At 42.7% G+C, this 18,685-nt stretch overlaps 1 protein-coding gene across 29 annotated transcripts in view; it reads left to right on the top strand.

Moving 5' to 3' along the window:
* Positions 1-1,198: 1,198 nt before the first annotated feature.
* Positions 1,199-18,685, top strand: part of LOC126236381 (uncharacterized) — a 345,701-nt gene continuing 328,214 nt past the window's right edge. For all 29 annotated transcript variants that reach the window (XM_049945667.1, XM_049945658.1, XM_049945648.1 and 26 more), the window contains exon 1: positions 1,199-1,463. The gene's annotated coding sequence lies outside the window, so the exon portion shown is untranslated. The remainder of the gene's footprint in view (positions 1,464-18,685) is intronic.

The raw sequence follows: 18,685 nt of genomic DNA, 5'->3' as shown, positions 1-18,685 counted from the left end.
TGGATTTTCTGCCAGGTTTCGAGACAAAGTTTCGTTGTCGAAACTGTTATAGTCGTCTCGCATTGAACTTCGCGCTAAATTTCGAGCTTCTGTAAAAGGTCGTCAATCTTGGGGATTTTGCATCTGTTTAAATTTGGCATGTTTGTTTCGTTGTTTCTGCAACAGTGTTCTATCCCGTTTTGTGTACCAAGGAGTTTGTTAGTTTATTTGGTATAAATCTCTTGCTGCCGATACTATTTCTTTGATTTAAGCCACATCTGTCTACACTTATATTATTAATTTGGAATTTAGTGGAGATTGTCTCTCAGGAAGGCGTCAAGTGAATTTTTATCTGCTTTTTTGAATAGGTATATTTTTCGCTTAGTTTTCGAGGATTTGGGGATTACAATATTCAATCTCGCTACGACAACCCTGTGTTCACTAATCCGTATATCGGTTTTGATGCTCGTTATTAAGTCAGGATTATTTGTTGCTAAGAGGTCAAGTGTGTTTTCACAACCGTTTACTATTCGCGTGGGCTCATGAACTAACTGCTCGAAATAATTTTCAGAGAAATATTTATATACCGGTAAGCTACAATGTGACAGCTCTTTTCTACATCATTTTTCGCTTCCAGATATGTGTCCTCGCTTATGAAAGAATATTCAATAGAAAAAATATCCAAATTGACATGGAAAAATTGCACTTGCTACGGAAACAATGCACAATAATAAATACAAAAATTAAGAAGACAAAGAAGGAGAAAATCCACTACTAATATATTTGCGTGCTTGGTGAAAGTAGCTTAACTTCCAGTGAGCTAACGACCCTGACATCAAAACTCTCCTCCTCAGAAACCTTGCATGACGTAATCTGACGGTCTGTTGGGTCTGTTGACGTCCTGTTTGTATGCTGCCATTTGAAATGAGTTGTGGTATGTTTGAACGTGACGTGACGGCCAGTATGAATTCGCCTCTTGTGACACTATTCCGCTGGTCAATCAAACCTGTGACCATTTGTGCTGCCCTTCTTAAAACATTCATCGCGAGAAATCTTGACGCCGAAGCTCGTTTCGAGCAGACCTACTGGAAAATATGTTTGAATATGTGGATGTTTTGACGTTTCGTTCGCTATCTCGGTTCTGAGGCGACCTTTCTGATGCAATCTCTCGATCTATGTCAGAGATGTACACTTGTTGCGCTCCGGAGATGATATTAGGTGGGGTTTGTTGTGTTGTTGAAAGTGTAAGCGTCATTTTACTACTTAGTGACAGAGCCGGCTAAACAAGAACATCAAGCTTTTTTACTTTTTTTCGGATTTGGACTTCTTGGAAATTGTACTACTATCGACTGAACTATACTTTTGCCGCTAAAGACTAATTAATTGTGTGCCTTAAGTGCAATGTTTAAGAGATGTGCTACGTGAGCGTTTGTGCCGTAAGAAGTAAACAGCAGTCGCATAAAGTATAATACTCAGATTTACAGGTAAAGTCTTTCGGTTATATTGTAGTTGGTTTTAAAGTTTGCATGTAGTGCCTAAGAATTTGAGCAAGAAGGAATAGACGTAGGTTGTTCTGAACTACTTGCTTTTGATGGCATTATCTCATAAAATTCAGAACTAAAAATTAAGCGCATGTGGTGTTCGCAATTACATGATATTCTCTGAAGACAAAGTTACGTAAAATATTTGCGTACGTGGTATTAATAATGATTCGTATTTGACACATGCTTTTTGTAAGTAATGTTACTATAGAAGGAAGTTGTGTAGGTAGATATTATGTATTGAAACTAAATGAGAGTGAATAAAACCAGTTAGTGAAATTCGTAGTGCTGTGATTGTTCTACTCTTCTATCTCACATCTTCTAATAAGAGTCAAATTTCGATATGTCACATTGACATTATTTGACCGATTTTAAATTAAAACCATAAAAATGTATGTATCAACCAAAGTGAATCAACACACAACTTGAACAATTTATTGAAAGAAAAAATGTGTTGTCAACACAATCTTTTGAATGGCCAGCCAATGCTTGTCAAGCCAGGAACCTTTTCAGATAGAACGTCATATGTTTTCTTGCTGACAGTACCATATATACTGGTTCCTCATCCAAAATGTGGCAACATTAGTCAGTCTCATACCTTCTCCACAAACTTAACATTTCACATTCTTGGCAATTAAATAAAATAACTAGGTTTTTGACCATGCTATCCCCCCCTTGGCATGAAATGACCAACTTGCCAACTTTGTTGTCATGTCCGTAACTAACAAAAATGAAACATACAATTACATATCCAGGCTAAAATAACACACTGCACTAATAATTCCAAACCCAATAATTAATCTATTGCTCATAACTGCCAACAAGAAAATATCTCACTAACCAACTGCCACAAACTCTTCCAATATTATTCTCATAAGCAGCATTCAAGAACTCCAATGAGTCACTTAACAACACTCAAAAACAATCTAGAAACATAAACACCTCACACCATAGAGCACCACCACATACTCCAACCAGATGTCAGCAAACATGATTCATTTCAAATATAGCACATCACCATTACCTCCCACACCACAACACAGTTACATCATGGGTCGAAGCGGATGGGTGATATCATAAACTTCGGTAGACTTCATTTTTCGTATAATTTACTCTCGCCATGGTTCTTGTATCTTTAGTCAGTTTGTACTTTGATTTGGACACATAAGTTTCCCATAACTGCTGTACAATGGCTATGTCAGGTGAACAGGACAGATTTTTATTCATATATCTACATACTTCCTTTATGCACTCATATATCTACTTTCCATTTTTCCAATCTCAGGAGTCTTCCTGACTGTATTCACGCCCTCATATCAACACCTCAATGACCCAACTATTCCCTTGGTCTATTTAGTTTTGATCTTGTTTTTCCACTCCCCCTCCCCTATTGTACTCCTTGGGTTTGGTGTACTTTTCTAAATTCTGTTTCTGTAGTAAGAGACATTTGGGGCAGAACTCCTTCCTCAGCATTTCAACATTGCTTCCTCCCCCTTCCATTCCTTCTCCCCTTCCTTCCCTGACGTAGCCCTCTGCCTCCCCCTCCATCTTGCTTGCTCACAAGCATGTGTAGACATTCCATGTGATGGGGTTGTTATGTACTTATCTGGCTGAATCCCTGACTACACAGGGATCACGCTTCTGGTACCTGAGCTATCACTGCCTCTTGTAAGCCAACATCGGAACTTCTGGCAACGACCACTGGGCCAGGTGGCCCTTTTGTGGCTGGATGGCACTCACGGTGTGAGCCTCTGCTCAGAGTGGATGGTACTAGGGTGAACACACTGCACATGAAGCTCCATTCTTCTGGCTGCTCTTTTGTGTCTGTCCCTTCAGGTGGGAATGGTTCTCTCACTGCTCGTACTTTTGCTTCCTTAGCCCTCCTCTCCCTGGTCACCCTAGTAGGAGGAGGTTTGTCATGAAACCGTTGGTTTGTTCCAGGACAGACGGGGAGTCATTAGTTGCTGCCGAACCATTCTCTCTCTTTACATTTCTAAAATAAGTTTGGTGAAGTAGACTCGATAAGGTGCAAGCTGGTTCCTTACTGATTAAAACCTCTTCTAGAATGAGATTTTCACTCTGCAGCGGAGTGTGCGCTGATATGAAACTTCCTGGCAGATTAAAACTGTGTGCCCGACCGAGACTCGAACTCGGGACCTTTGCCTTTCGCGGGCAAGTGCTCTACCATCTGAGCTACCGAAGCACGACTCATGCCCGGTACTCACAGCTTTACTTCTGCCAGTACCTCGTCTCCTACCTTCCAAACTTTACAGAAGCTCTTCTGCGAACCTGGAGAGCTTCTGTAAAGTTTGGAAGGTAGGAGACGAGGTACTGGCAGAAGTAAAGCTGTGAGTACCGGGCGTGAGTCGTGCTTCGGTAGCTCAGATGGTAGAGCACTTGCCCGTAAAAGGCAAAGGTCCCGAGTTCGAGTCTCGGTCGGGCACACAGTTTTAATCTGCCAGGAAGTTTCAAAACCTCTTCTGCCTGTCATTTGACTTATGTTTGTGTTTGCAAGTGCTTAGGAGAACATTACTCCTCATCAGTCCTTAAATATGACCCAGGGCATTATTTTCCATAGGGACTTCCTTATCCAGTCTGATGAGGAACTCAGACCTAATATTGAATGATGTGGTTTTCATTACACTTTGTGAGTCCAGAGAGGTACTAAGGACAGTCATTTTGATACTGTCACTTTCATCCTGGCTTTTGTGAGGTGTATCCTTCTGGAAAATGTCAAAGTTATGGTTTACAACAGTGACATGAGGCCCTAAATCACCTCCCATTCACAGTTTGTGATGTCTACATTTTGCTCACATGTCTTCCTGATGTGTGGAAAATCCTGTTTGCAGCAGCTGCAGCTGCCCTCTCCATGTGGAGAGTCCTTGCACACTGCCGCCAAAGTGTGTGAACTATACTGGCCAACATTCTCCTTGCTGACCAGATTACCCAATCTATAAAAAGAAAAGGAAAATTCAAGAATTCAAAACTGTTTACCTTCTATGCTACTCTGAGGCCTGACAGAAATTTGACTGTCTTCACCTGGTATCTTTGTCTACCTTTGCTTCTGTTGTGTCCTTTCCACCTCCTTCTTACTGCCATCCTCTCCTCCTCCCCTTTTCTCCTCTCTGGTAGTAACCATTCTCTCCTCTCATGGGACTACGCCTTCTCTTTGATAGGAGAAGAGAACGTCTTCTCTGGCACACACTGGTGTCTGGGGCTCCCTGTGGGAGCCCTCCTCCCCAGTGTCTTCAGGACAAGAAGCCTGTTATTTCGAGTCGGACTTGCGATCCCCTACTCTGTGGGCCGCAAGGAAGCTCGTTCTTATTCAGATCCTGATATTGCTGCAGCTAGCTCCCTTCCTGACCACACCTCCCCTCATCCTATGAAGAGAAGAAGTTGTATAAGTCCCAGGAGAATCCCCTGCCCAACGCCCCAGGGGGGTGTCATGCACTCCCCCTCAATCAGGGTCTGATTTTACGGTCATGGATGTTACTCTTTCTTTACTGGTGATGGACACTGACTCGACAAATGATCGATTCTCACCCATTCGACATCCATCCAGCCTCTTGTACTACTCTCCTCCAATGGAACTGTATTGGTTACTGTAATCATCTTCCAGAATTGCAGTCTCTCCTTTCTCTCTACTCTGTAGTGTGAGTCTTACTGCAGAAACCTTGTTTTATGGATACTCATTTGCCAACTCTTCATGGTTTACAAAGCTTTTGCCAGAATTGTGTTGGCTTTTTGTGAGCGTCCGCTGGTGTCTGTACGCTTGTCTGCATGGACATTGTTAGTTCCTGAGTTCCTCTTTGCACTGCACTTGAAGCAGTGGCCATTCAAATCCATTTAGACTCTGAGGTATAGCATGCAATCTATATTGCCCCCATTCCCCCAGACTGGCCTTCTACACTTCCTGCTCTTCTTAATCCTCCCCCTCCCCCCTCCCCCTCCTCCTCCCCCTCCTCCTCCTCCTCCCCCTCCTCCTCCCCCTCCCCCTCCCCCCTCCTCCTCCCCCTCCCCCCTCCTCCTCCTCCTCCTCCCCTCCTCCTCCCCCCTCCTCGTCACCATGGAGATGTTGACACCCCTAACCCTCCGTGGGTGGTACTCCGACCTTTGTCTGGTGCATGATTGTTGAAGAGCTACTGGCAGGGCTTGCTCTTGTGCCTCATAAACACTGGAGCCCCCAAATACTTTAGTATGGCATATGGCACTTTCTCAGCCATTGATCTTTCCATCTGTAGCCCGGGGTTTCTCCCTTCTATTCAGTGGGGAGTTCATGACAATTTATCCAACAGTAGTCATAGTCCGATCAGCTGATCTTTTCTCCAGTGTCAGTCACCTGGACGCCCTTGCAGGTGGGCCTTTACTAATGCAAATTGGGATGCCTTGTTCTCAGCTGCATCAATAGCATTGATGAGTCCGAATGGAGTTTGACTGATGCCGTCCTCTTGTCAACAGCTTCCCTGATTCTTTCTTCCTTAGGTTTTCCCCAAAGGAAGACAGTCCCTTGGTGGAGCCCTGAAATTTCTGCAGCCGTTAAAGACTGCCGCACCCTCCAATGCTACAACGGCATCCATCTCTCAACCACCTCCTGCCCTGTAAATGCTTTGTGTCTCGACCTGTTATCTTCATAAGTGCCAGAAATGAATTTCGTGGCAATTTTCCCTCTTCACAGGTATAGGCAAAGAGCAGCCACATTTTTGGTAGCTGTCCTAAAAGTGTTCCGGAATTTCCCTGAATTGTGTTATCCTCACTGGCCTAGACTCCATTGCTGAACCATTGTTCTGTCACAGTGCTGTAATACAGTGGCTCTTCACTCTTGATATGGGAATCTGTCCTTCAGTAAATACTTCTCTCACTGTACACCACAGTGCAACCTGCACAGTACCCAGGCCTCAGTGTCGGTCAACCATCCGCCCACGTTCTGTCTTCTCAAACACTGTCTGGAACAACTCCTTTTATCTTTCATTCCTTGTCGCCTAGTGCAACGCCCTGTCTAGGGAGTGGGAATTAGCCAGCACCCTTGCACTCTCTCTCTCTCTCTCTCTCTCTCTCTCTCTCTCTCTCTCTCTCTCTCTCTCTCTCTCCCCCCCCCACCCTCTCCTTCTCTCCCTCTCTCCCCTCTCCCCCTTTCTCCAGACCTGGTTCCTGGACCAAACCAGATGCACAGCCAAATGCTTGACCACTTACTGGTGGCCTAGTCAGCATCACACAATGGCCTTTTTTAACTCTCTCTGGAGTGAGGGGGAATTTCCTTGCCAGTGACGAGAAAATGTCATTATTCAAGTTTCAAATTCCAGTGAACTGCTTCTTCAAATGCTCAGCTATCATCTGACCAGTTTAATAAGTTTCCTGTGAAATTTACTTTGTACATATAGTGAGTCGTAGGCTGTATTATATCCTTGAATCCCAGGATTTGTTGGCTTAAGTGGTTTTTGCCAAGGCCGCTCCACTATAGGTAATTTAGTCCAACAGGAGTCTATTCGCATGTTTTTGCCTGACGTCAACATCTTGTTGCAGTCTTCTCTGATCTGCATATAGCTTATGATACCACATGGTACCACCACATCCTTGCCACCTTACATGAGTGGGGCCTTTGTGGCCCACTTCTGATTTCTATCTAGAGCTTTCATGTCACACTTTTCAGGTACATGTTGGCATTTCCCATAGCACCTCCCATCTGTAGGAGAATGGGGTTCCTCAGGGTTCTGTTTTGAGTGTTCCTCTTTTTAGGGGCTATCAAGGTCTGGTGGCAGTTGTGAGGTCTATGGTGGCCCCCTGTTTGTATGCTGATGATTTTTGCATTTATTTTTCTTCATCCATGATGGGCATTGCTAAACACAGACTGCAGAGAGCAATATACAGATTGCAATATTGGGCTCTCAGTGATGGCTTCCATTTTTTGGCTGCCAAGGCATGCATTGCCATATAGTGCATCCCCATCTGGCTCCGTACCTTGATATCCAGTCCCTCAGTGTGGTGGACTCTCATCATTTGGACTGGTATTTGATGCCCAGTTGACATAACTCCCTTATCTTCAACAACTAAGGCTGACATGTTGGTTGCACTCCAATGCTCTTTGATGCCTGATTAACACCAACTGTGGAGCAGACTGTTCTACTCTGATATGGCTCTACACAGCATTAGTCCAGTCCCATCTACATTACAAGAGTTTTGCATATGGTTCGGCACCACTTTCAGACATTACGTGCTGAACCCAATACACCATTGTGGAGTGCTAGTGGCAACTGGTGCCTTTCAGACTGCCTAGCAGAGGCAATGGATCCACTGTTGCGGGTCCTGTGCCAGCAGCAGTTGATCACTTATGCCTACTCATCCACTTCTTCTCCATTGATGGAGTGTTTCGGGGTTAAGAAGAATTCTATACTGATTGCTTAGTAATTGCCAGTCATACTGTCTTTGTTTACATTTCTGCAGGATATTATGAACTGCACTCCTTGCTGGATGGCTGCAGTGCTTTCACTGCAGAGTTGGTAGTCATCTCTTATGCTCTTGAATACATACATTCCTGCTCTGGTGAGTCCTTCCTCATCTGTAGTGATGCTTTTAGCATTTTACCCTCACCATATCTTGGTCCTGACCATTTGGGATTCCCTTTTTGCCCTCAAACAATGTGGATGCTCGGTGGCCTTTGTCTGGACCCCAGGTCATGTTGGGATCCCTGGGAATGGACTTGCTGACAGGCGGGCCAAATTGGCTACTGGCAAGCCACCTCTTGATCGATATTTCGGAATCAGACCTTTGATTGGTACTACACTGTTAGGTTCTAAGGATCTGGAATACAGACTGGCATACTCTGACTTTGCTAAACAAACTAGAATGACAAAGGAGACCATGCATTTGTGGAGGTTGTCGATGCGAGCCTCTTGCAAGGACTCCATTATCCCATGTTGGCTCCACATTGCCCATTCTGGGATGACTCATGATCATCTCCTTTGTTGCAAGGATCTACTCAACTGTGTCATCGTGCCCATTTGAGGGTGGTCCACATTTTGCTGGACTGTCCTAACCTAGCCAACCTGCAACAACCTCTTAATCTTCCTGACTCGCTACTCCTGGTCTTAGTGGCCGATGCGTAAGTGGCTGACCTGGTTTTACAGTTTATTTTTCGAGAGGGTGTTACCATTATTTCTAAGGGGAGGGTGTCTCAGCCTTGTCGACCCATTGAGTTGGCAGGACACCCTGTTAGCACCTGTGCCCCGAATGGCAGCTGCTGTCTGGGCTTGGCGGTCCACCTGAGGACTCACCCTACATGTTCTTTTGCTCTTTTTCACCCTTCTCTTATATCCTGTATTACTTGGTGTCCTTCCTCTGTTTTCTTGTACTTCTCTCACCCTGTCCTTGGTGCTAGTCTTTTCTGTGTATTTTTGGGTGGGATTCCTCTGGTTTTGTTGTAAGTTTCTTCTGTGCATTGTGGGGTGGGATGTCTCTGGTTTTGTTGCTAGTCTTTTCTGTGCATTGTTGGGTGGGGTGCCTCTGGTAAGTGGCAAGGGTATGTCCCTCATTGCACTTTCTATCTTTGCAGGCCTCAGGCTGTTCTCTGGGTGAGATACTTTGCTCACTTTTCTTCTTCCTTATTTCTTTCTCTAGGCTCCATCGACCTTCAGTAGACTTTGGAGTTTTCTTTCCTTGGGTTTCTTGCCCTAGACCATTCTTTGGTGTTTAGTTTTTCTGTCTTGCCTGTTCCAGGTAGGAGTGATTGGTAACCTTTTAATGATTAAATCAGCCAAGCTCAGGGGTATCTCATTCAGTTGATATTTGTTTACTCACAGTAATTTTTACTCATCAAGAAAAATTCAGCTGAAATCTGACTCATCAATAAATTTCCTGTATTCTAAGAAAGAAGTCAAGGCCAGGCAACAACAGGGAGACACACTATCATTTTGTGGTGAAGAATGAGTGTGGCCTAAGAACTGAAGAATAGCCAGTTTCATTGAAATGAATTTTGGGCTTTTGCATTATTATGTAAAGCTTTTAAGAGTTACTGTTGAGATAACCTGTACTCATTGCAATCAAAGTCACGGAAATACGGAAGCGTCCGATCCCACCCGTCTGCTTTGACCCATGACGTCACAAATATGGCGGAAACAAAAACAAACACACACACTTTCCACAAGAAGCCTAATGACACTAACGGGACAAGCGCGGGAAATGGGGTGTTTTGGGTGGGGGGCAAACTAAATATAAACAAATTTAGACGCCTTGCGTAGCTACAATGTGTAAGTGAAGACAGCCATGCATGAATACCCACCCACCTCCCCAGGGGTCGTAATCCCTGCAACCCATAGAAGATAAAGATGCTTCAGTAGCTGATTAGTGTTTTTTGTCTTTTTAAAAAAAAATCTCACGGGATAGAACGAACAGATCAGAAAGATAAATATAATAAACTAAAACAGAAATTGGAGGAAACAGATAATTAAAATAAGTAATAAGTGTTTTTAAATTAAAAAAAAATAAATATCTCACGAGACAGAACGAACAGATCAGAAAAGTTAATAAAATAAGATAAAACAGAACTGGAGACAGCCACACTCAAACCAAACTCCGCGCCGTCATGACGACACACACGACAACACCCTTAAGTCACGGGTCAAAGCCGACGCGTGGGATCGGACGCTCCTGTCGACCCAAAGTCACACCTGTACGATCATATCTGTCATGCTTGTATAAAGATAGAAAATAGAACACTAAAGAAATTTTACTCTTCCAGTTTATGTAAAATATGCCCACCTACATGTATCTTGCAGGTAACTGCTGCACTTTAACTGTACATAGAAACCAGTTGGTTTTCCCCTCAGATGTGGTAAATTTGAAGCCATTGTTCTGTCACAGTGCTGTAATACAGTGGCTCTTCACTCTTGATATGGGAATCTGTCCTTCAGTAAATACTTCTCTCACTGTACACCACAGTGCAACCTGCACAGTACCAATGAAATTCCTCCCACTACCTCCCGTGTTGTTCTTTTTCTGTTTAGTATGTCCCACACTTGGTGTCTATTCCTTTTTTCCATTCTAGTAATTTTACATGTCTCTTCTGATCATTGTGATTTCATTTGTTTCTGACCAGTCGTTTTCCCTTTTTCGAGTGTTTTTTGTCAACGAGACTCATTTCTCTTCATTCTCCTTTCTCATTATGATCTTTGCTGTTGCATTTTTCCTTTCACTTCCTCTTGTTATAAACCACAACCACCATCATCCATCCTGTTGCCGATCTTATGTGCATTATGTGCATTATTTGCACTATGTATCTCCTTTTTCCATTGTCCAGATGTTGACTGTAGTGTTAATCTACTTCCTTGAAGAATTTTTTTTTCATGTAAATAATAATTTCGTTATTTTTCATCATACTTGTGTGATTACTGACACTACTAAGATTTATGAATAAATACGAAAGTTCCCTTTATGTCGATCAGAGGGCATTACCCTGGGATTTCGTATGACTCCCTGCAGTAATTATTTGCAACCTTCCTCTTTGTTTATATTTGCAACAGTGATGGTTCATTGTTCTGTGATGAATAAGTAATATCCAAGCCTTTTTGCTGAGGCTATTAACAATATTGTGCGTAGAAATAACTGGATTTTTGTAAAACATGGGTAATTACATCCTGATTTTTGTCACATAGTTGTGACCAAATTAATGTCTTGTTGTTGTTGTTGTTGTTGTTGTTGTTGTTGTTCAGTTTTACTGATATCGGCAGTAATGTCCCCAACAGTAGTGGAAACGCATAGTTCAGCTAAAAATTGCAGATTGATTTTAGGTTGAATTATCATTAATAAATTAGATGTTAAAGCCAAATGACTGTGGCTAGCTACAGGTATTATTCAATAGGCTCCAAATGAGGCTGTTGGAATGTTTAGCAAAAAAGTACAGGAAATGTTGTGGGGAGATATCTAACAATAGACACTACCTGATCAAAACTATCCAAACACATCTGTGCAATACAGAATTGACCACTAGATATCATGAGAGGCAGACCCACCAGTGTAAAAGAAGACAGGGAGTATTGTGTTGTCAGTAGGGAAGCATTAACAGCAGAATGGACTAGTCAGGAGAGCTCAGTTACTTTAAATGTGGACTAGTCATTGGATTTCACATGTGTAACAGAGCCATTAAGGACATTTCAACCCTTCTAAATCTGTCCAAATCAACTGTGGGTGATGTGAATATGAAGTGAAAGCAGTAGCCACAGCTAAACCAAGATGAGGCAGACCTCATGTACTGATGGACAGGGACTATCAAGCAGACAGAGGGTGATTAAAAAAATTGTGCAGAATCAGTGGAAAGAATCAGTTGTGTGTTCCAAAATGCTACCAGCAGTCCAACTAACATGATGACTGTGCATAGGTCAAGCAGATCCTCATAAGCAACACGTGTCAGTAGCCATTGTTAAGTGACACTTGAGGTGGAGTAAAGAGTGAGTGCCACTGGACAGTGGAGGATTGGGAACGAGTGATGTGGGGTGATGAATCTTGCCATACCCTGTGGTGATCTGATGGGGGGATTTGGATTTAACGAATGTTACCTGCCATCATGTGTAGTGGCAACAGTGAATTATAGAGGAGGTGTTGTTAAGGTGTGACGATGTTCACCATAGATAGGGTGTGTTTCCTTTATTCTGCTTAAGAAAATGCTAAATGCAGAAGGACAATAAACTTCTTGAAATGGACTAGCCTGTCCAGAGTCTCAACCTGAATTCAGTGGTACACATTTGGGGTGAGTTAGAATGTCAGCTTTGCTCCAGACCATAGATGTTATCTGATTTTGGATCTTCAGGAAAAATGGGCATTCATTCCTTCACAAATATTCATACACCTCGCTGAAATTGTCCCCAGCAGAACCCAACCTGTCTTAAGAGCAAAGTGTGGAAACATCCTATATTAATGTCCACTACAAGGTGTCTGAATACCTTTAATCAGTTGGTGTAATTTTTCATTATGACAGAGGAGAATAAATTAAAATAGTAGTGTTGAGGAAAGCGTGGTTACTTCTGCTCTAAAAGTATTAAATGTAGGGTACAGCAAAGTTTTTCAAAGTTAGGACTAGTTGGTGTGAAGAACTGAAATTGCATCACAAATCTTACTGTGAAGTTACGGTTTCTGTCATTGAAATGGCAGGAAGCTATGTCTGTATACAAAGAATAAAAAATATAGTTATCAAAGATTAAAACTATCTGGAACACAAACAGAAAACAAATAAAAACTAGACGAAAGAAAATTCACTAGAGAAAACTGAAATTACAGAGAGCTGGTTAGTACTTGTCTTCAGGATGAAAATTTCCTTGTGTTGCCAGGAAGGCACAGTTAAAAGTAGGGGAATAAAAAAACGAATACCAAGCTTTTGGAATTGTTAATTACTTTCTCAGGAAGGAAAGGAAATACAGATAGGTTGGGAAAGAGGGCCAGATTGAGGATCCTAGATTGAGTTGCATCTAAAGGATGCAGGGTGACTGGGACTGTTGAAGTCCCCAGTACAGATGCTGTTCACAGTTAAGAATGACTTTTATTGGTTTTGATACATGACATATTGAGACGACCACGCCTCTCGCCGTTTTCCCCGGTCGGTGCTGACTTATGGGCAGTGACTCCCACTCTGGCTGCTGAACCGGCACCGTGCGATGATGACAGCAGGCGTGTGGAAGGTTGGCAGCCTTTAGGGGCCACAGCTGTCAACATCAGCAGTGCCCTGCTTCCCTTGGCACTGTACAGTCTGTAAGCCCCTTGCTCTGCTCGTATCACTGTGACGGCGTGTGAAGGTGGCTGTGCATGTGGTGTGACTCGCTGGCCTCTAGCAGGTGTCAGATGGTGGCTGGTGATGTGGCACCAAGTACTACTAGAAACTCAGTGTAGAGATGGCAGCAGGCTCAGATAGCAGGTCAACTAAATCCCACCAAGGACTTAGTGCTGGGGCAGGCGCAGCACGGTCTCAAATGTGTGGCTGCTGCTATCAGTGCCCAGTCGTCTCGCTGCCCGGCATAACTCTGCCGTTGTGGTGATGCTGCCAGTTCCCAGTGATGAGAAATGGCTCCCTGCCTCAAAGTATATATATATATATATATATATATATATATATATATATATATATATATATATATATATATATATATATATATATATATAAAGAAAGATGATGAGACTTACCAAACAAAAGCGCTGGCAGGTCGATAGACACACAAACAAACACAAATATACACACAAAATTCAAGCTTTCGCAACAAAGTGTTGCCTCATCAGGAAAGAGGGAAGGAGAGGGAAAGACGAAAGGATGTGGGTTTTAAGGGAGAGGGTAAGGAGTCATTCCAATCCCGGGAGCGGAAAGACTTACCTTAGGGGGAAAAAAGGACAGGTATACACTCGCGCACACACACACATATCCATTCACACAAGCAGACATATTTCAGTGTATATATATATATTTTATATGCCTTTGGTGTGTATTTGTTTGACTAAAACTTGGCACCTAGTGATGCCATCCATAATGAGATACCTCCTTGGTATTGTGTATGTTATTGTCACCAACATGTCACCACACTGGAAACTACCAGCTTGTGGCCATTAATGCAATGCTCCATGGCTGCTTCCACACTACGTCTCATTACTTTTGAAAAATATTTGTAATTTTTATTGAAAAACTGAATAGCGGCACTACACCCCTATCTGCCATGAGGACAATGGGAGGAAAATTATTTGTTAAAGTTATTAAAGGGCTCTTCATAAAGTTTGATGTTTACTAACAATACACATTTGCTAAGAAAAGCACCAAACTTAACATGCCAAAACATTCAATAACTCAGAACATGCCAAATACTTTCAGTAACTCAGCCGTGTTGTAGGTAGTAAGAACTTACATAAAAAAGCAGTCTAAACCATTCTAATCTTATTTATATCACTGGTTACACTATCAAAGGTCATGGGTCATGAGGGATAAAACAAAAGCAGTTTACAGGCACCTGGACCTCATGACCTGCAGTTTTTGTAGTATTTTGAAATTTAATAGCTCAAAAAATTTAATAGCTATTGGAATGAAACTTTAACCAAATAATTAGTATATTGTGATCTCTTTGTGAAAAAAATTTAATAACTGTGGAATACATAGTGAAGTGAATATTGATTTTTATCTTATGAACTTTATTACATGTATTAACAATGTAGGAAAAGACATATTGCCACTTACCGTAAGGAAGACAGGTAAAGGCACAACTCACGCACGCCTGTCCACCAACTGCAGCATCTTGGGCCAGAATGCAACATCACATGGGATGCAAGCAGCACTCTAGAGGGCGTGGGGAAGTGTATGGGTGGGGAGAGAGAGATAAATGCTGTCTGGTGGAGTGTGCTGGGACTAGACTGCCACCAGGTGCAGCTTCAGCAGGTTGTAGGGCAGAAAGGTGGGGAAAAAAGGAACAAGAAAGGTGAAGAGCAGGGAAAGACGGGTGGATGCGTTGGCAGAGGGCTGGAAATAAACAGGGTGGAAGATGAGAATGGGGAGAAGATGGTAGGGTACAGGCGGTGGAAACTGTTGGGTGGAGGGTGTGGAACAGTGTGTTACCATAGGTTGAGGCCAGGATAATTACAGGAGCGGTGAATGTGTTATAAAGATAAATCCCATATCCACAGTTCGGAAAAGCTGGTGATGGAGGGAAGGATCCAGATGGCTTGGGTAGTGAAGCAGCCATTGAAATCAAGTGTGTTATGTTCAGCTGCATGTTGGGCCACATGGTGATCTACTTTGCTCTTGGCCACAGTTTGGCAGAGGCTGTTCATCCTGGTTGACTGCTGGTTGGTAGTTATACCAATATAAAAAGCTGTGCAATGATTGTGGCACAGCTGGTATATGACATGGCTGCTTTCATGGGTGGCCCAGCCCCTGATGGGGTAGGATAAACCTGTGACAGGACTGGAGTAGGAAGTGCTGGGTGGGTGGATTGGGCAGGTTTTGCACCTGGGTCTTCCACAGGGATATGACCATTGTGCCAAGGGATTGAGATTGGGAGTGGCATTGGGATGGACTGGGGTGTGAGGGGAAATGGCACATGAGGTCTGTTTGCAAAGTCTATGGGATAGTGCCTGTCTGTGAAGGCCTTGGTGAGACCCTCAGCATATTGAGCAAAGGAGTTATTTGTCACTGCAGATACACTGTGACTGGGTGGCCAGACTATACGGGACAGATTGCTTGGTGTGAAAGGGATGACAGCTGTCAAAATCCAGGTACTGTTGGTAATTGATGGGTTTAATGTGGACAGAGGTGCAGATGGAGCCATCAGAGAGGAGGTGGTAAACATCTAGGAAGGTGTCACACTGGGTTGAGGAGGACCACGTGAAGCAGATGGGAGAGGAAGTGATGCGGTTGTGACGGAACGAAGATAGTGTGTCTTGGTCTTTAGTTCGGATCATGAAGATGTCATTAATGAACCAGACTAGGGGTTTGGTGTTTTGATATGCTAGGAAGGTCTCCTCTTGATGACCCATGAAAAGGTTGATATTGGAGGGTGCTGTGCGGGTGTCCATGGCTGTGCTGTGGATTTGTGTACATACCTCTCCTCCAAATGAGAAGTAGTTGTGGGTTAGGATAGAGTTATTAAGGTGTATGAGGAATGAGGTAGTGGGTTTGGAATGTAAAGGATGTTGGGAAATAGCGGTGAGACCATGGGCATGAGGGATGTTGGTGTATAGGTAGGTGGTGTCAACAGTGACAAGTAGGGATCCAGGAGGTAAAGGGATGGGATAGTGGAGAGTCTTTGATGTAGGAGACTGGGTTATGGACAATTGGTTGGTGGTGTTGGTCATTGAGGGCTGAAATTCTTTCAGTTTGGACATAATAACCAGCCACAATGGGGCATCCAGTTTTGTTGGGTTTGTGGATTTTGAAGAGCGTGGGAAAGGTGTGTGTGTGTGTGTGTGGTGTCTTTAGGGGTGAGGAGGGAAATGGATTCAGGGGATATGTTCCAGGAAGGCCTTAAACAGAGATTTGAGTTTGTGTTGGACTTCCAGGAAGGGATCACTCTGGCAGTGTTTATAGGTGGAGGAGTCACGTAATTGGTTGAGTCCTTCTGCCAGGTAGTCACTACGATTCATAACAACAGTACCTTCATCTGCAGGTAGGATGATTAGGTCAGGATTCATTTTGAGGTTGTGTATGGCTGTCCTTTTTCTACTGAAAGGTTGGTGCTCTGCGGAAGGGACCTATGGAAGGATGGTGAGGATAAGTTGGAGGTAAGGAATTCCTGGAAGGTGACCAGCGGGTGGTTATGTGGGGGGGATTATGGTTGGATGGTGGTATGAACTGGAAGAGATAGGGTTCAGTGTTGGGATTAGGGTGGTTTTGGTTGGAGGGATTGGCAGAAAAGAAGTGCTTCCATTGCAGGGTTCGGGAGAAGCGGAGTAGGTCTTCGACAAGTCCAGCATGATTAAATTTGGGTGTAGGGCTAAAGGTGAGGCCTTTGGATGGTACTGAAGCTTCTATGGAGCTCAGGCTTTTGGTGGAAAAGTTAACAACAGTGATAAGGAAGTGTTTTGGCTCTAGATTTGGATTTGGACAACGATTGATAGGAAATTTTGGGGGATATGGCGAGATGGAAAGGTCAGCTAGACAGGGTTTAGCTGCTATGAGAGATGGACAAGGAGGAACACTGTGGGTATGATAGGCATCGGATAGTGGTGATCCGAGCTGGCAGTAGGATTTCTTTTCCTACAGTGTTGATATTCCTACCAGGAGTTTCCATTGTTTGAAATACATGTGTATTTTTTTCAGGTACTCTGTATTTTCATACTATTAAAAATAAAAGGTCAAAATAAATTTCTTTCTTTTGACTATTAACTTGTTGAAACAGTAAACCAGAAATATTTACCAATTTGTTGTTTTGTGCATTTAATAAAATGTTTTTTAGAAGTAAATTTTTTCTTCTAATAATTTAAGAACATTTTACATGTTTCAGCTTAAAAGGTTTAATACATTGTTGAATAATGTGGTTCTCAGCGTAGACAAGCAGTATATTGTTATTCATGCAAAATTGTTGAATAATGTGGTTCTCAGCGTAGACAAGCTGTATATTGTTATTCTTGAAAAATTTTCTTTTTGTAACTGTAATATTGGATGAGATAATGATACCTAAGTATGCAAAAACATTGACTAGGGGAAACTGAAACTAAAATTTTGCATGTCATTTTCTTCTCAATGATAATGTATCAAAACTTTCCAGCTCCATAATAATTTATGACTATGAGTGTCTTTTTTATCTTATTTAGTTTTCTTTTTTTATTTGTTATTCTGGCCTCCTTTGTTATGCTTTCACCAACTTTTTCATCTTCAGCAACACATTGCCTGTCCGCTTGTAGCAGCCCACTTTTCATCTTGTCTCAGTTGTGATGCCAGTCTGCTTATGGCTTTTAAGCTGCTTTTTACTCCATCATTAAAATATATTATGGGATCCATCACACCAATCTGAAAAGCTGAGATGCAAACAAAAACAGTTTTTGGCAAGTGTTCCCAAATGCAGCTATTGAAGCTTTCATTGGAATTGTGTGTTTTCCAAGTAAAAATTTTTTTCAGGAGTTTAGAATCTGAAAGATTTCTATATATTGGCTTTACTTTTACCATAACAGTTTCTGGCGTGGGCTTTGCATGCGTATGTTTTTGTCCATTTGTCTTACACATATTATACTTAGACCATGAAGTGTTTCCTTTTGGGCAGAGGCCACTCTATGGTTGCTCGTCAGTGGATATTCTGTGAAACAGAAATGGCCAAATTGCTTTTCCCATCTCACTGACAGTTTTGCAGTTTCTCCTGGTGGCTAGACCATAATATTCTGTGATGTTTTCTATTTCTGATTTGGTGAGTTTGCAGTGTTCACCAATTCCTTCGCCACCAGAGACTTCTTTCCCTGTCATGTCCTTGCAGAGTTTCCTATTTTGCCCCCTATGTTGCCCCCAGTCTCTTCTGCACATGCCCTATACATTCTACTTTTTTTAAATTTCAGCTTCACTGCGTGGTTTAGCAGCTGCAGCATTTTTGAAGGCTTAAGAGTCACCATCATCAAGGTGGTGTATGTATAGCACACCATGTGTAGCAACTGACCTACTAAAACGAGAGACTTGCATTCCATACCACCACTGAAATCTTTGAAGTTTTTGTCACATTTGTGTTCAC

This window comes from Schistocerca nitens, chromosome 2 (assembly GCF_023898315.1).
Source record: "Schistocerca nitens isolate TAMUIC-IGC-003100 chromosome 2, iqSchNite1.1, whole genome shotgun sequence".
NCBI classification, from domain to species: domain Eukaryota; kingdom Metazoa; phylum Arthropoda; class Insecta; order Orthoptera; family Acrididae; genus Schistocerca; species Schistocerca nitens.
This window is presented reverse-complemented; position numbering and strand designations above follow the sequence as displayed.